This window comes from Mustela putorius, unplaced genomic scaffold (genome assembly GCF_011764305.1).
Source record: "Mustela putorius furo isolate JIRA1106 unplaced genomic scaffold, ASM1176430v1.1 tig00003834_pilon_pilon_pilon, whole genome shotgun sequence".
Classification (NCBI taxonomy): domain Eukaryota; kingdom Metazoa; phylum Chordata; class Mammalia; order Carnivora; family Mustelidae; genus Mustela; species Mustela putorius.
This window is the reverse complement of record NW_025421987.1, coordinates 56,254,508-56,267,019: the sequence shown is the minus strand read 5'-3', so window position 1 is coordinate 56,267,019 and position 12,512 is coordinate 56,254,508. Positions and strand designations below refer to the sequence as shown.

The window sequence follows — 12,512 nt, the reverse complement described above, 5'->3', positions numbered from 1 at the left end:
TTACTGTACATATATTTTTATGGCTTCATAAAGCTAAGCACTGCTTAAATGTATAAAGGGGTCATTATGTCAACTAAATGACTTCTCTTCCCCTAGAGTAGGTTTTAAATATCTGAGCTTAGCAAACATTTGCTAGCTTATCCTTGCCCTTTAGAGAGACAATTCTGAAAGAGATATTTCAGTGTTTGATCTATAATAATTAAAAGAAAAACATCTTCTCCTTTTTTCTTTGAGCACCAGGAATTTGAGCTTCAGTTAATATAAAAAATGAAAACTTCCTAATTACTGACCTGAGAAATTTTCCAAGCAGGAATGAGGAATTACTCACCCACTAAGGAATCCAATTAATTCGCTTTCTACTAATTCTTCTCCTCTTAAAAATTTTCTGTAACACACTTAAAAGGTATAATCTGCCAAGTAACTAACTAAATGATCATTATCTACACAGGTGCATATTGACTCTCCTTCCAAATACTCAGCAGATTTACCCAGAGCTCTGAGCCCTATTTCAGTTCCACTGAACTCAACAAATATTTGCTAGATCAACTACTATATGCTAGACATTGTAGCAGTGACAAAAATGAATTATGTCTTAGTTTATTTCCTCAAAGAGTTTCCAATCAAGACAGGAAGCAAGAAATATATAAATAGCTAGCCAGAATCCAGAGGAAAGGTATAAACAAACTGTTCTGGAGAAACCAAAGGAAAACAAAAAATTACTTTCCACTGCAGAGAGGTAAGGCAATCAGGGAAGGATTCACAAAGGAGGCTGTATTTCAGTACATTGGGCTTCAGTAGGTAGAAGGGGGCTAAGAAAGAGGCATCATGGCCTAGAGAAAAATAAGAGCAAAAGTCTTGAGTTATGATACTTCAGATTCTTCTTCAGTGCTGCCTGATCTTATGGACTTCCTCCCTGATAAAGATGGATTCATAATGGGTAAGCTTTTCTATTTTACCCAGAGGCCAGTGGCAAGCTATGTATATAGTGCTAGTAAGATTAGTAGTTCCGGAATCAGAGAGATTTAGGATCTGATTCCAGCTGAGCTGCTTACTGGCAGATATGCTACATACTATTCCTGAGCCTCAGTTTTCTTATCTGTGATATAGATCTAGTAATATCTACCTTAAAAGGAGATTGAGAAAATTAATTTTAAAAACCTCCATAGAGAGCAACTACTAAATAAAATAATATGGAAGGAAATACCACAAAAAGAGTATAAATAAATTAAAATAGAATCCTAAAAAAAAGTTTGATCAGCACACAGTAAGGCAAGAAACAGGAAAAACAAAAAGAAACTAATAGTAAAGATGTAGACTTGAGCTAAGAGCCCAAAACTTGAAGCAGCTCAGATGTCCTTGAGCAGGTGAATGGTTAAATGGTAAATAACCTCTGGTACATATAAACCATGGAATACTACTGACCAGTAGAAAAGAATGAATTATTAATACAAGCAACAATTTGGAAGAATTTCAAAGGAATTATGATGAGCAGGAAAAAAAAAACAATCCCAAGGGTTTTATATTGTGTGATTTCATATATATAATATTCTTGAAATGACAAAATTATACAAATCGAGAAGATATTAGCCTTTTGCCAGGAGTTAAGTATTTGGGGTTATAAAAGGTAACACCAGGGATCTTACAATAGAAATGTCCAATATCTCAGGTGTGGAGGTTGATATGTGAAGACACACATGTGATAAAATTGTACAGAATTAGAAACACGCACAGACACACACACAACTAAAAGTAAAATGGGGTAAATATGAATACTTCAGAATTGTCTCAATATCAGGATCTTCTTTGTGATGGTATACTCTATTTCTATAAGATATTACCATTAAGGGAAACACAATGAATAACACAATTGCATGTAAATCTACATTATCTCAAAATAAAAAGTTTAATTCAAAACCAAAATAAAACAAAACTCCACAGACATTGTATTAGTTTGCTAGGGCTGCCATGATAAAATATCACAGAGTTTGTGGCTTAAATAACACACATTAATTTCCTCATAGTTCTGAAGGTTTGAAAGTCTAAGATGAGTTCTCAACAGCTTTGGTTTCTTCTGAGGCCTTTCTCCTTGGCTCGTAGATTGCTGCCTTTTTGCTGTGTCCTCACATGGTCTTTCCTCTGTGTGCCCATGTCTGTATCCAAGTTTTCTCTTCTTATAGTGATATCAGTCATATTGGGTTGGGCTGGGGCTCATGCTGAAGATCTTATTTTAACTAAATTACCTCTTCAAAGTCTTTATCTCCAAATGTGGTTACATTCTGAGGTACTGGGGTGTAGGGCTTCAACAAAAGAATTTTGGGCAGAGTGCCAATCTAGCCCACACAGTCTTAAAACAATAAAAATATAGCAGAACACATAGGAGGAAATTTTCTTGGCATTTGATTTAGCCATAATTTCTTAGATATGATACCAAAAGCACAGGCAACAAAAGAAAAGCAGATAATTTATATTACCTCAAAATTAAAAACTTCTGTGCATCAAAGGATATGACCAAGAATGAAAAAACAATTCATAGGATGGGAGAAAATAGTTGGAAATCATAAATCTGATAATGGGTCAATATTCAGAATATATAAAGAATGGCTACAACTCAACAAGAAAATAAATAATCCAATGAGAAAATGGGCAAAAGACTTAGATGGACATATCTCCAAAGATATATAAATGACTAGTAAGCACATGAACAGATGCTAGTATCATTAATCACTGGGGAAATGTAGATAAAATCCACAATGAGATATCACTTCCCATCCATTAGGTGACTACTAACAACAACTAAAAAACAAAGCAAAACAAACAAACAAAAAAAACCCAGAAAATAATGCTTGTGCACTGTTGGTAGGATTATACAAAAATACAACTCAGTGGAAGTTGTTCTTGTATTTTTCACAAAAAATTACACTTAAGATTATAATATGATCCCGTAGTTCTACCTTTGGCTATATACCTTATACCCGAAAGAACTGAAAACCGGGACTCAACAAATATTTTAAACCCATATTCATAACAGCATTATTCAGAATAGCAAAAAGTTAGAAGTAACACAAGTATCCATTACCAGATAATTTAGATAAATAAAATGTGATGTAGACATAAAATGGAATATTATTCAGCCTAAAAAAGGAAACGCTAACATATGCTATGACATGGATGAACTCCAAGGACATTATATTAAGTAAAAGAAACCAATCATAAAAGAATATGAGCTATTTCAAGTAGTCAAATTCATAGACACCAAAAGTAGAATGGTAACTGCCAGGGGCTGAGATAGAAGGGAGCATGTAAATTATTATTTAATAGGTAGAGTTATCAGTTTTGTAAAATGAAATAAGTTCAATGGATAGATGGTAGTAATGGTAGCACAAAAATGTGAATGTATTTAATGTCACTAAATTAAACACTTGAGAATTGTTAAGATAGTAAATTTCATGTCTATTTTGCTATAATTAAAATAAATGCAAATTAAAGTTTGTGGGTTTTTTTCAAGTTATAGAGACCTGCACACGTATTAAACACTTAGAAAATGTTAGTTGTTGCCTCTTCTTCTACAGACCCCAAGATGGATTTGTTTCCTTCTTGGTTTCTCTCCAGAATTCACCTCTTATCCTCTTTCCTTTCTTCTTCAGCAAGAAGTCTGAATTTTAGTAAGGAAGATCTTGAAGATATAGTCAGACTAGGTCTCTGTCACTTCACTCCTTTACTCTACATGGCTCCCAAACTGAACAGTTGGGTAGAGGTCATTTTATATGTATTTTTTTCAACTTAGATATAATAAAGTTGTTTCTTGGCTTAATACATCTCTTTTTGTAATAGAATGGCAAATTTAATAACACAAATAAGATAATAAGTGTTCTTATCCTGTTGCCTGGATACATTGGCATTTAATATTCCTGAGGTAATGAAAAAAAATGGAAGTGAGATATTTTTCCTCTACAGTGAGAGCTACATCTAATGGAGTGTCTTACTTTCTATTATTTTAACATAAAATGTATTCAGTGTTCTCCATATTATACATCAGAGTTAATATACCTTAGTCACAAGGACCTAATGTTCATACATGTCAAATAGATTAGACATTTTGCCCAAAATAAACTCCTCATTTCTTACCCCTGAATTTCTTGAATATCTCGAAGGATGTTTATATATAGACAAATCAGTCTATTGTTTATCTTAAGTTTGGAAGACATTGAAAAAGCAAGGTTAAACATTTATTTATGGTTGAGCTTTTTTGGCACCAATTTGTGCTTTTTTTCTCCAAGCAGGAAATACAATAAATGGGAGTCTTCAAACTCCACTGACCATCCTACCACTTATTATTTTAAATTGAATCAGTTCAGAACTGTTAAAATACCTTTTGGGATGCAAGAGGCATTTTGGGATCCAATTTGGGATTGGGATAGATGAGGATGAGACAAGCTGCCCGTGAAGAAACTGGAACATGGTGCTTCATATTGGCTTTTCCTGCAAAAGACATGGGAAAGGCAAACACTGGCTTCTCCTATTTAAATATAAATGTTGTTGTTCTGAGGTTGACCCTAGAAAAATCTGAGAATGTTGGCATGGTGAAGTGGTGACTAGCATTTAACAAGTGTCTGCTGAGCATCAAAGACTTTGTCTTAATAGAGCAGGGTAACCCGGTAATGAAAAGGGAAGCACAAAAGACTGGAGAACTTAATGTATTCATTTGGATATAGCTGGGTTAATTCTCATTATTATAGCTTAAAATAACTGTAAGTGGTTTAAAACCAGATTCTTCAAGGTGGAAAAAAGTAGAGACAAGAAGTTATAATTAAGATAATCAGGAGATACAATCTAAAAATCACTTTCAATAGTACCAAGGAACAATGAAACAAGAGATATGCAAGAACTATTCATAGAAATGTATAATATTTTAATGAGACTTTAAATAAAACCTAAATAATTTGTCAAATATTTCTCATATAGAAAGATGATATTATAAAAATGGCAATTTTCCTAGTTGACCTGGATATCTTACACAACAGCAGTTAAAATCACATCAGGAGGGACACCTGGGTGGCTCAGTTGGTTAAGCAGCTGCCTTCAGCTCAGGTCATGATCCCAGCGTCCTGGGATCGAGTCCCACATTGGGCTCCTTGCTCGGCAGGGAGCCTGCTTCTCCCTCTGCCTCTGCCTGCCATTCTGTCTGCTTGTGCTCATTCTCGCTCCTCTCTCTCTCTGACAAATAAATAAATTAAATCTTTAAAAAATAAAAATAAAATCACATCAGGAATACTTTCTTTTTTTTTCATGTATCATTTTTTAAATTAGTATTTTTTTATTTTATTTTAATTTTTTATTTTTTATAAACATATATTTTTAATTGGTGATACTTTCTTTTTTTAATTTATTTTTTTTGACACAGAGAGAGAGAGATCACAAGTAGGCAGAGAGAGAGAGGGAAGCAGGCTCCCTGCCAAGCAGAGAGCCCAACGCAGGGCTTGATCCCAAGACCCTGAGATCACGACTTGAGCCGAAGGCAGAGGTTTTAATCCACTGAGCCACCCAGGCGCCCCACATCAGGAATACTTTTGAAACTTGATAATATGATTGTAAAATTTATGTACAAAAAAAAGGGCCAGTTGTCAGCATACTTTCAAAGATGAAAAATGAGGAAAGAAAATTGTTTTAACAGATATAAATACTCAAACTAAAGCTATAGTAATTAAGATAATATTGTATTGATGCAGGGATAGGCAAAATAATCAGTAGAATTTAGAAAAGATCCGAAGATAGAATGTTGTGTGGAATGGGTGACATAATAGATCAATTGAAAAAGAAGGGACTATTAAAAAAATAGAGCTGACACTTAGTTAGCCATATTGAGAGGGAGTAGGGGTAGGAAAAGCATTTAATTTATGATATGCAACTCAACCAAAAATTAGCTCCATATGTATTAAGGTCACAAACAGAATTCTAGACCTTTGGAAGAAATTATAGTCTAATATCTTTCTGGTGGTGGATAAGGGAGGCATTCTTAAACAAGATACAAAAACTCACCAGGAAAGAAAAAACCCTGATAAATTATTTTACCTTATTAACAAATATTGCTCATCTAAACATACCTCAAAGCAAGTGAAACATGAGGCTGGGAAGATAACAGAGTAAAAGAACCTTAAACATACTTCATCCCATGGATACAACTAAACAACCTCACATCAGCATAGATAACCTAGAAAATGATCCCCAAACTGGCAGAACAAACTCTCCAACTAAAGGCAGAGGTGATATCAAAAAAGGTAGGAAGGGGTACCTGGGCAGCTTACTCGTTAAGCATTTCAGATCAGGTCATAATCCCAGGGTTCTGGGATTGAAACCCACACCAGGGACCCTGCTCAGTGGGAAGCCTACTTCTGCCTCTCCCACTTACCCTGCTTGTGTTCCCTCTCTCATTTTGTCTCTCTCTGTCAAATAAATAAGTAAAATCTTTTTTTTTTTTAAATAAGTAAAATCTTTAAAAAAAAAAAAAAAAAGGAAGATAAAGATGTAGTATGGAGTTAGAGGGACCTCACAAGTCCAAGGGAGGGAGGGAGCCACAGTGCAGAGAAGGAAAAGAAACAAACTTTCACACTGGGAAGCCCACACAGGAAAAAACAATCCTCATGCATTTGCTTTTGAAAGCAAGAGACACTGAATTCTGTGAATTCTTACAACCAGTGGGACTTAAAGCCTGGAATTTTAAAAGTCAGTAAGCTCAGTTCTGGGAGAAGAAGGTGATAGAAAGTTGAGTTCCTGCCCTTAAAGAGACAACAAGACTAACAGCCTTTGGATATACAGCATAAAGGCAGCAGTTTTAAAAATGCCAGAAGCAAGGGCAAAAATGAACTATTGGGATTTCATCAAGATCAAAAGCTTTTGCACAGCAAAGGAAACAGTTAACAAAATCAAAAGACAACTGACAGAATGGGAGAAGATATTTGCAAACGACATATCAGATAAAGGACTAGTGTCCAGAATCTATAAAGAATTTAGCAAACTCAACACCCAAAGAACAAATAATCCAATCAAGAAATGGGCAGAGGACATGAACAGACATTTGTTTTTTTTTTTTTTTAATTTTTTATTTTTTATAAACATATATTTTTATCCCCAGGGGTACAGGTCTGTGAATCACCAGGTTTACACACTTCACAGCACTCACCAAATCACATACCCTCCCCAATGTCCATAATCCCACCCCCTTCTCCCAAACCCCCTCCCCCCGGCAACCCTCAGTTTGTTCAGACACATAGATCAATGGAACAGAATAGAGAGCCCAGAAATAGACCCTCAAATCTATGGTCAACTAATCTTCGACAAAGCAGGAAAGAATGTCCAATGGAAAAAAGACAGCCTTTTCAATAAATGGTGCTGGGAAAATTGGACATCCACATGCAGAAAAATGAAATTGGACCATTTCCTTACACCACACACAAAAATAGACTCAAAATGGATGATGAACAGACATTTCTGCAAAGAAGACATCCAGATGGCCAACAGACACATGAAAAAGTGCTCCATATCACTCGGCATCAGGGAAATACAAATCAAAACCACAATGAGATATCACCTCACACCAGTCAGAATGGCTAAAATCAACAAGTCAGGAAATGACAGATGCTGGCGAGGATGCGGAGAAAGGGGAACCCTCCTACACTGTTGGTGGGAATGCAAGCTGGTGCAGCCACTCTGGAAAACAGCATGGAGGTTCCTCAAAATGTTGAAAATAGAACTGCCCTATGACCCAGCAATTGCACTATTGGGTATTTACCCTAAAGATACAAACGTAGTGATCCAAAGGGGCACGTGCACCCGAATGTTTATAGCAGCAATGTCCACAATAGCCAAACTATGGAAAGAACCTAGATGTCCATCAACAGATGAATGGATCAAGAAGATGTGGTATATATACACAATGGAATACTATGCAGCCATCAAAAGAAATGAAATCTTGCCATTTGCGACAACATGGATGGAACTAGAGCGTATCATGCTTAGCGAAATAAGTCAAGCAGAGAAAGACAACTATCATATGATCTCCCTGATATGAGGAAGTGGTGACGCAACATGGGGGCTTAAGTGGGTAGGAGAAGAATAAATGAAACAAGATGGGATTGGGAGGGAGACAAACCATAAGTGACTCTTAATCTCACAAAACAAACTGAGGGTTGCTGGGGGGAGGGGGTTTGGGAGAAGGGGGTGGGATTATGGACATTGGGGAGGGTATGTGTTTTGGTGAGTGCTGTGAAGTGTGTAAACCTGGTGATTCACAAACCTGTACCCCTGGGGATAAAAATATATGTTTATAAAAAATAAAAAAATTTATAAAAAAAAAATGCCAGAAGCATCTTCCTTATCCATTCGTCTGTCGAAGGGCATCTTCGTTCTTTCCACAGTGTGGTCCATATACACTATGGAGTATTATGCCTCCATCAGAAAGGATGAACACCCAACTTTTGTAGCAATATGGACGGGACTGGAAGAGATTATGCTGAGTGAAATAAGTCAAGCAGAGAGAGTCAATTATCAGATGGTTTCACTTATTTGTGGAGCATAACAAATAACATGGAGAACAAGGGGGATGGAGAGGAGAAGGGAGTTGAGGGAAATTGGAAGGGGAGGTGAACCATGAGAGACTATGGACTCTGAAAAACAACGAAGGTTTTGAAGGGGCGGGGGGTGGGGTGTTGGGGGAGCCAGGTGGTGGGTCTTAAGGAAGGCACATATTGCATGGAGCACTGGGTGTGGTGCAAAAACAATGAATTCTGTTACGCTGAAAAGAAATTTTAAAAAAATGTATTTTAAGCATATTTAAATATAAATTTTAAGTATCTATAATGCTTATTACTCTTAAAATAATCTGAAGTATTTATAACAAAATTTTAGCATTTTTTTATTCCTGGAGGTATAAATATGGGTGTTTATACTAATCTCTCCTTATGTGTACTTTGGAAATATTTCCTTATGTAAAGAATAATTTTGAAACCTATCTTTAACACAAAACATAGGTTAAAACTATAACCAAAGAAGATTTTATATTCAAGGAATGAGAAATACTTGAATAATCAGAAAATTTTGTTGTTTAAAATCTTTAAATAAATCAGAAGACAGCATCCATAAAGTACAAATAGGAGCTTATACAACAAAAACAAAAAATAGAAAACTCAAACAGGAAGATACCAAAAAAAAGCATTTAAAAATTTTATAAATAAAAAAAATGCCAGGGGCAGTGTCATTTGCAAATATCTTCCCTCATTCCTTGGGTTGCCTCTTTGTTTTACTGACTGTTTCCTTTGCTGTGCAGAAGCTTTTGATCTTAATGAAGTCCCAAAAGTTCATTTTTGCTTTTGTCTCATTTGCTTTTGGAGACATATCTTGAAAGAAGTTGCTGTGGCCAATGTTGAAGAGTTTACTGCCTATGTTCTCCTCCAGGATTTTGATAGATTCCTGCCTCATGTTTAGGTCTTTTATCCATTTTGAGTTTGTCTTTTGTAAGAGAATGGTCAAGTTTCATTCTTCTATACATAGCTGTCCAATTTTCCCAGCACCGTTTATTGAGGAGACTGTCTTTTTTCCACTGGATATTCTTTCCTGCTTTGTTACTTGACCATAGAGTTGTGGGCCCATATCTGGGCTCTCTACTCTGTTCCACTGGTCTATGTGTTTGTTTTTGTGCAAGTACTATGCTGTCTTGGTGATCACAGCTTTGTAGTAAAGCTTGAAATAAGGCAACGTGATGCCCCCAGTTTTGTTTTTCTTTTTCAACATATCCTCAGCAATTTGAGGTCTTTACTGATTCCATACAAATTTTAGGATTATTTGTTCTACCACTTCGAAAAATGCTGGTGGAATTTTAATCGGGATGGCACTGAAAGTATAGAAAAGTGAACTTGGGGGAATCGGAGGAGGAGATGAACCATGAGAGACTGTGGACTCTGAGAAACAAAGGGTTTTGGAGGGGAGGGGAATGGGGGGTTAGGTGAGCCTGGTGATAGGTATTAAGGAGGGTAGGTATTGCATGGAGCACTGGGTGTGGTGCATAAACAATGAATCTTGGGTCACTGAAAAAATAAAATTAATTTTTAAAAAATGCCTGAGGGATACAAGAGGGGAAGTAAATCACTCAATTCAGAGCAAGTCTTGAAGTGAGCTTCCACCACGCACAAAGGAGCTGGCAGGCTGTTTCCCCCTCCTGTCTGCTAACATAAACACATGGCCACCTGCAGGAACCAGAGCAGTGCCTACAAATTGATACCTAACCTGCTTTTACTAACCCTAACCTTCCCAACACCCCTTACTTTGGCAATTTCCATTACACCTGCCTCAGTCCCAGCACGTCAGGTCCCCTCTTTCAGAATACTCGCTCAAATTCTGCCAACATGGTGTTTCCCAACCCACATGTTTTGTGGGTCTTTGGTCCTAGCAGTGGCAACAGTGGGTGCTGGTAAAGCCGAAGGCACACCTTTTTGAAGTAGTGTCTTCCACCCAGCTGGTGACCAAATACTGCCCACAACAGGTGATGAGAGCCTTGGAAGATGACTGCACTAAAAGAAAAATGACCAGGACAAAACAGCACAGCACATGCAGCATACATAGGAGACATCCCCTGAAGCTCTGGGTTCTGGGGAGTAGGGGAAACTACACTACAGGACCTCATCTTCAAGAACAGGAGAGATAGCTGACTTTCATTACACACAGAAACAGACACAGAGAGTTAGGCAAAATGAGGACACAGAGAAATATGTCTGAAATGAAAAAACAATACAAAACCACAGCAAAAGCCTAAGCAGAACAGTTATAATATGCTTGATAGAGAATTTAAAAGTAATGATATGAAGATATAGGACTTGAGAGAAGAGTGGAGGACATCAGTGAGACCTTTAACAAAGAGATTTAAAAAAAATAATTAGAGATGAAAAATACAACAAATGAAATTAAAAATACACTAGATGGAAAAATAACAGGCTAGAGGAAGCTGAGGAATAAATTAGTGACCTAGAAGACAGAGTAATAAAAAGCAATCAAGCAGAGCAGGTGAGAGAAAAAAATATTACACAAAATGTGAATAGACTTAGGGAACTTTGTGACTCCATCAAGTATAATAACACTTACATTATAGGGATCCCAGAAGAAGAAAGAGAGAAAAGGGAGAAGAAAATTTATTTGAAGAAATAATGGCTCTTTCCCTCATTGAGAGAAAGAAATATATATCCAGATCCCTCATCTGAGGAAAGAAACAGATATCCAGATCCAGGAGGCACAGAGAGGCCCTCAAAAGTAAGCCAAGAAGCTCCACACCAAGACACATTGTAATTAAAATGTCAAAAAGTAGTGATAAAGAGAGAAATTTAAAAGCAGCAAGAGAAAATAAGACAGTTACATATAAGGGAAATCCCATAAGGCTTAGCGGTGTTTTCAGCAAAAACTTTGCAGGCCAAAAGGGAGTGGAATGGTATATTCAAAGTGCTGGAAGGAAAAAACAGCAAACAAACAAATGAACAAACAAACAAAAAACCTGCGGCCAATGATACTCTAACCAACAAGGCTACCATTCAGAATAGGAGAAATAAAGAGTTTTCTCAGAGAAACATTGAAGAAGTTCATGAACACTAAGTGAGTGTTCATTGGGTGGAAAGGAAAGACCACTTTCCTGAGAGTATGAAAAGTAGGAAAAACAGAAGAAATAAAAACAAGTATATCTGTAAAAATTAATCAAGGGTTTCATACACATGCACACACACCGAGTTGTAAAATATGATACCGTATACCTAAAATGTATGAGGGAGAGGAGAAAAGAATGAGTCCAAACTTAAGCAACCATCAACTTAATATGGACTAATATATGCAGAAGATGTTATATACAAACCTAATGGTACCCAAAAATCAAAAACGAGTAACATTATGCAAATAATAAAGAGAAAGGAATTCAACTATATCATTAAAGAAAGCCAACAAACCACAAAAAAAGCAAGAGAAGTATCAGACAAAAACTACAAAACAACCACAAAACAAATAACAAAATGGCAACAAATTCATGTTTATCAATAATTACTTTGAACATAAATAGACTAACTGCTCCAATCAAAAGACAGACTGTGACAGAATGGATTTAAAAAAAAAGATCCATCTATATATGATGCCTACAAGAAGCTCATTTCAGACTGAAAGACACACCTGAAGATTAAAAGTGAGGGGATGGAGAAACATTTATCATGAAAATGTTTGCCAAAAGAAAGCGCCTGGGAGGAGGACAATGCTTCTATCAGAAAAAATAGACTTTAAAACAAAGACTGTAACATGAAACAAAGGATGACACTACATTTTAATAAAAGGGACAATCCAACAAGAAGCTCGCTCAAATTCTGCCAACATGGTGTAAATATTGTAAATATTTATGCACCCAACATGGGAGCACCCAAATACATAAAGCACCTAATAACAAACATAAAGGAAGTCATCAATAGTAATACAGTAATAGGGGCCTTGAACACCCCACT

General features: G+C 36.3%; 1 long non-coding RNA gene across 2 annotated transcripts in view; it reads right to left on the bottom strand.

The window, feature by feature from the left end:
* Window positions 1-1,316: 1,316 nt before the first annotated feature.
* LOC106006099 overlaps window positions 1,317-12,512 on the bottom strand; it is a 76,736-nt gene continuing 65,540 nt past the window's right edge. For both annotated transcript variants that reach the window (XR_001179978.2, XR_001179977.2), the window contains one exon: window positions 1,317-4,479. This is a non-coding gene — a long non-coding RNA (uncharacterized LOC106006099). The remainder of the gene's footprint in view (window positions 4,480-12,512) is intronic.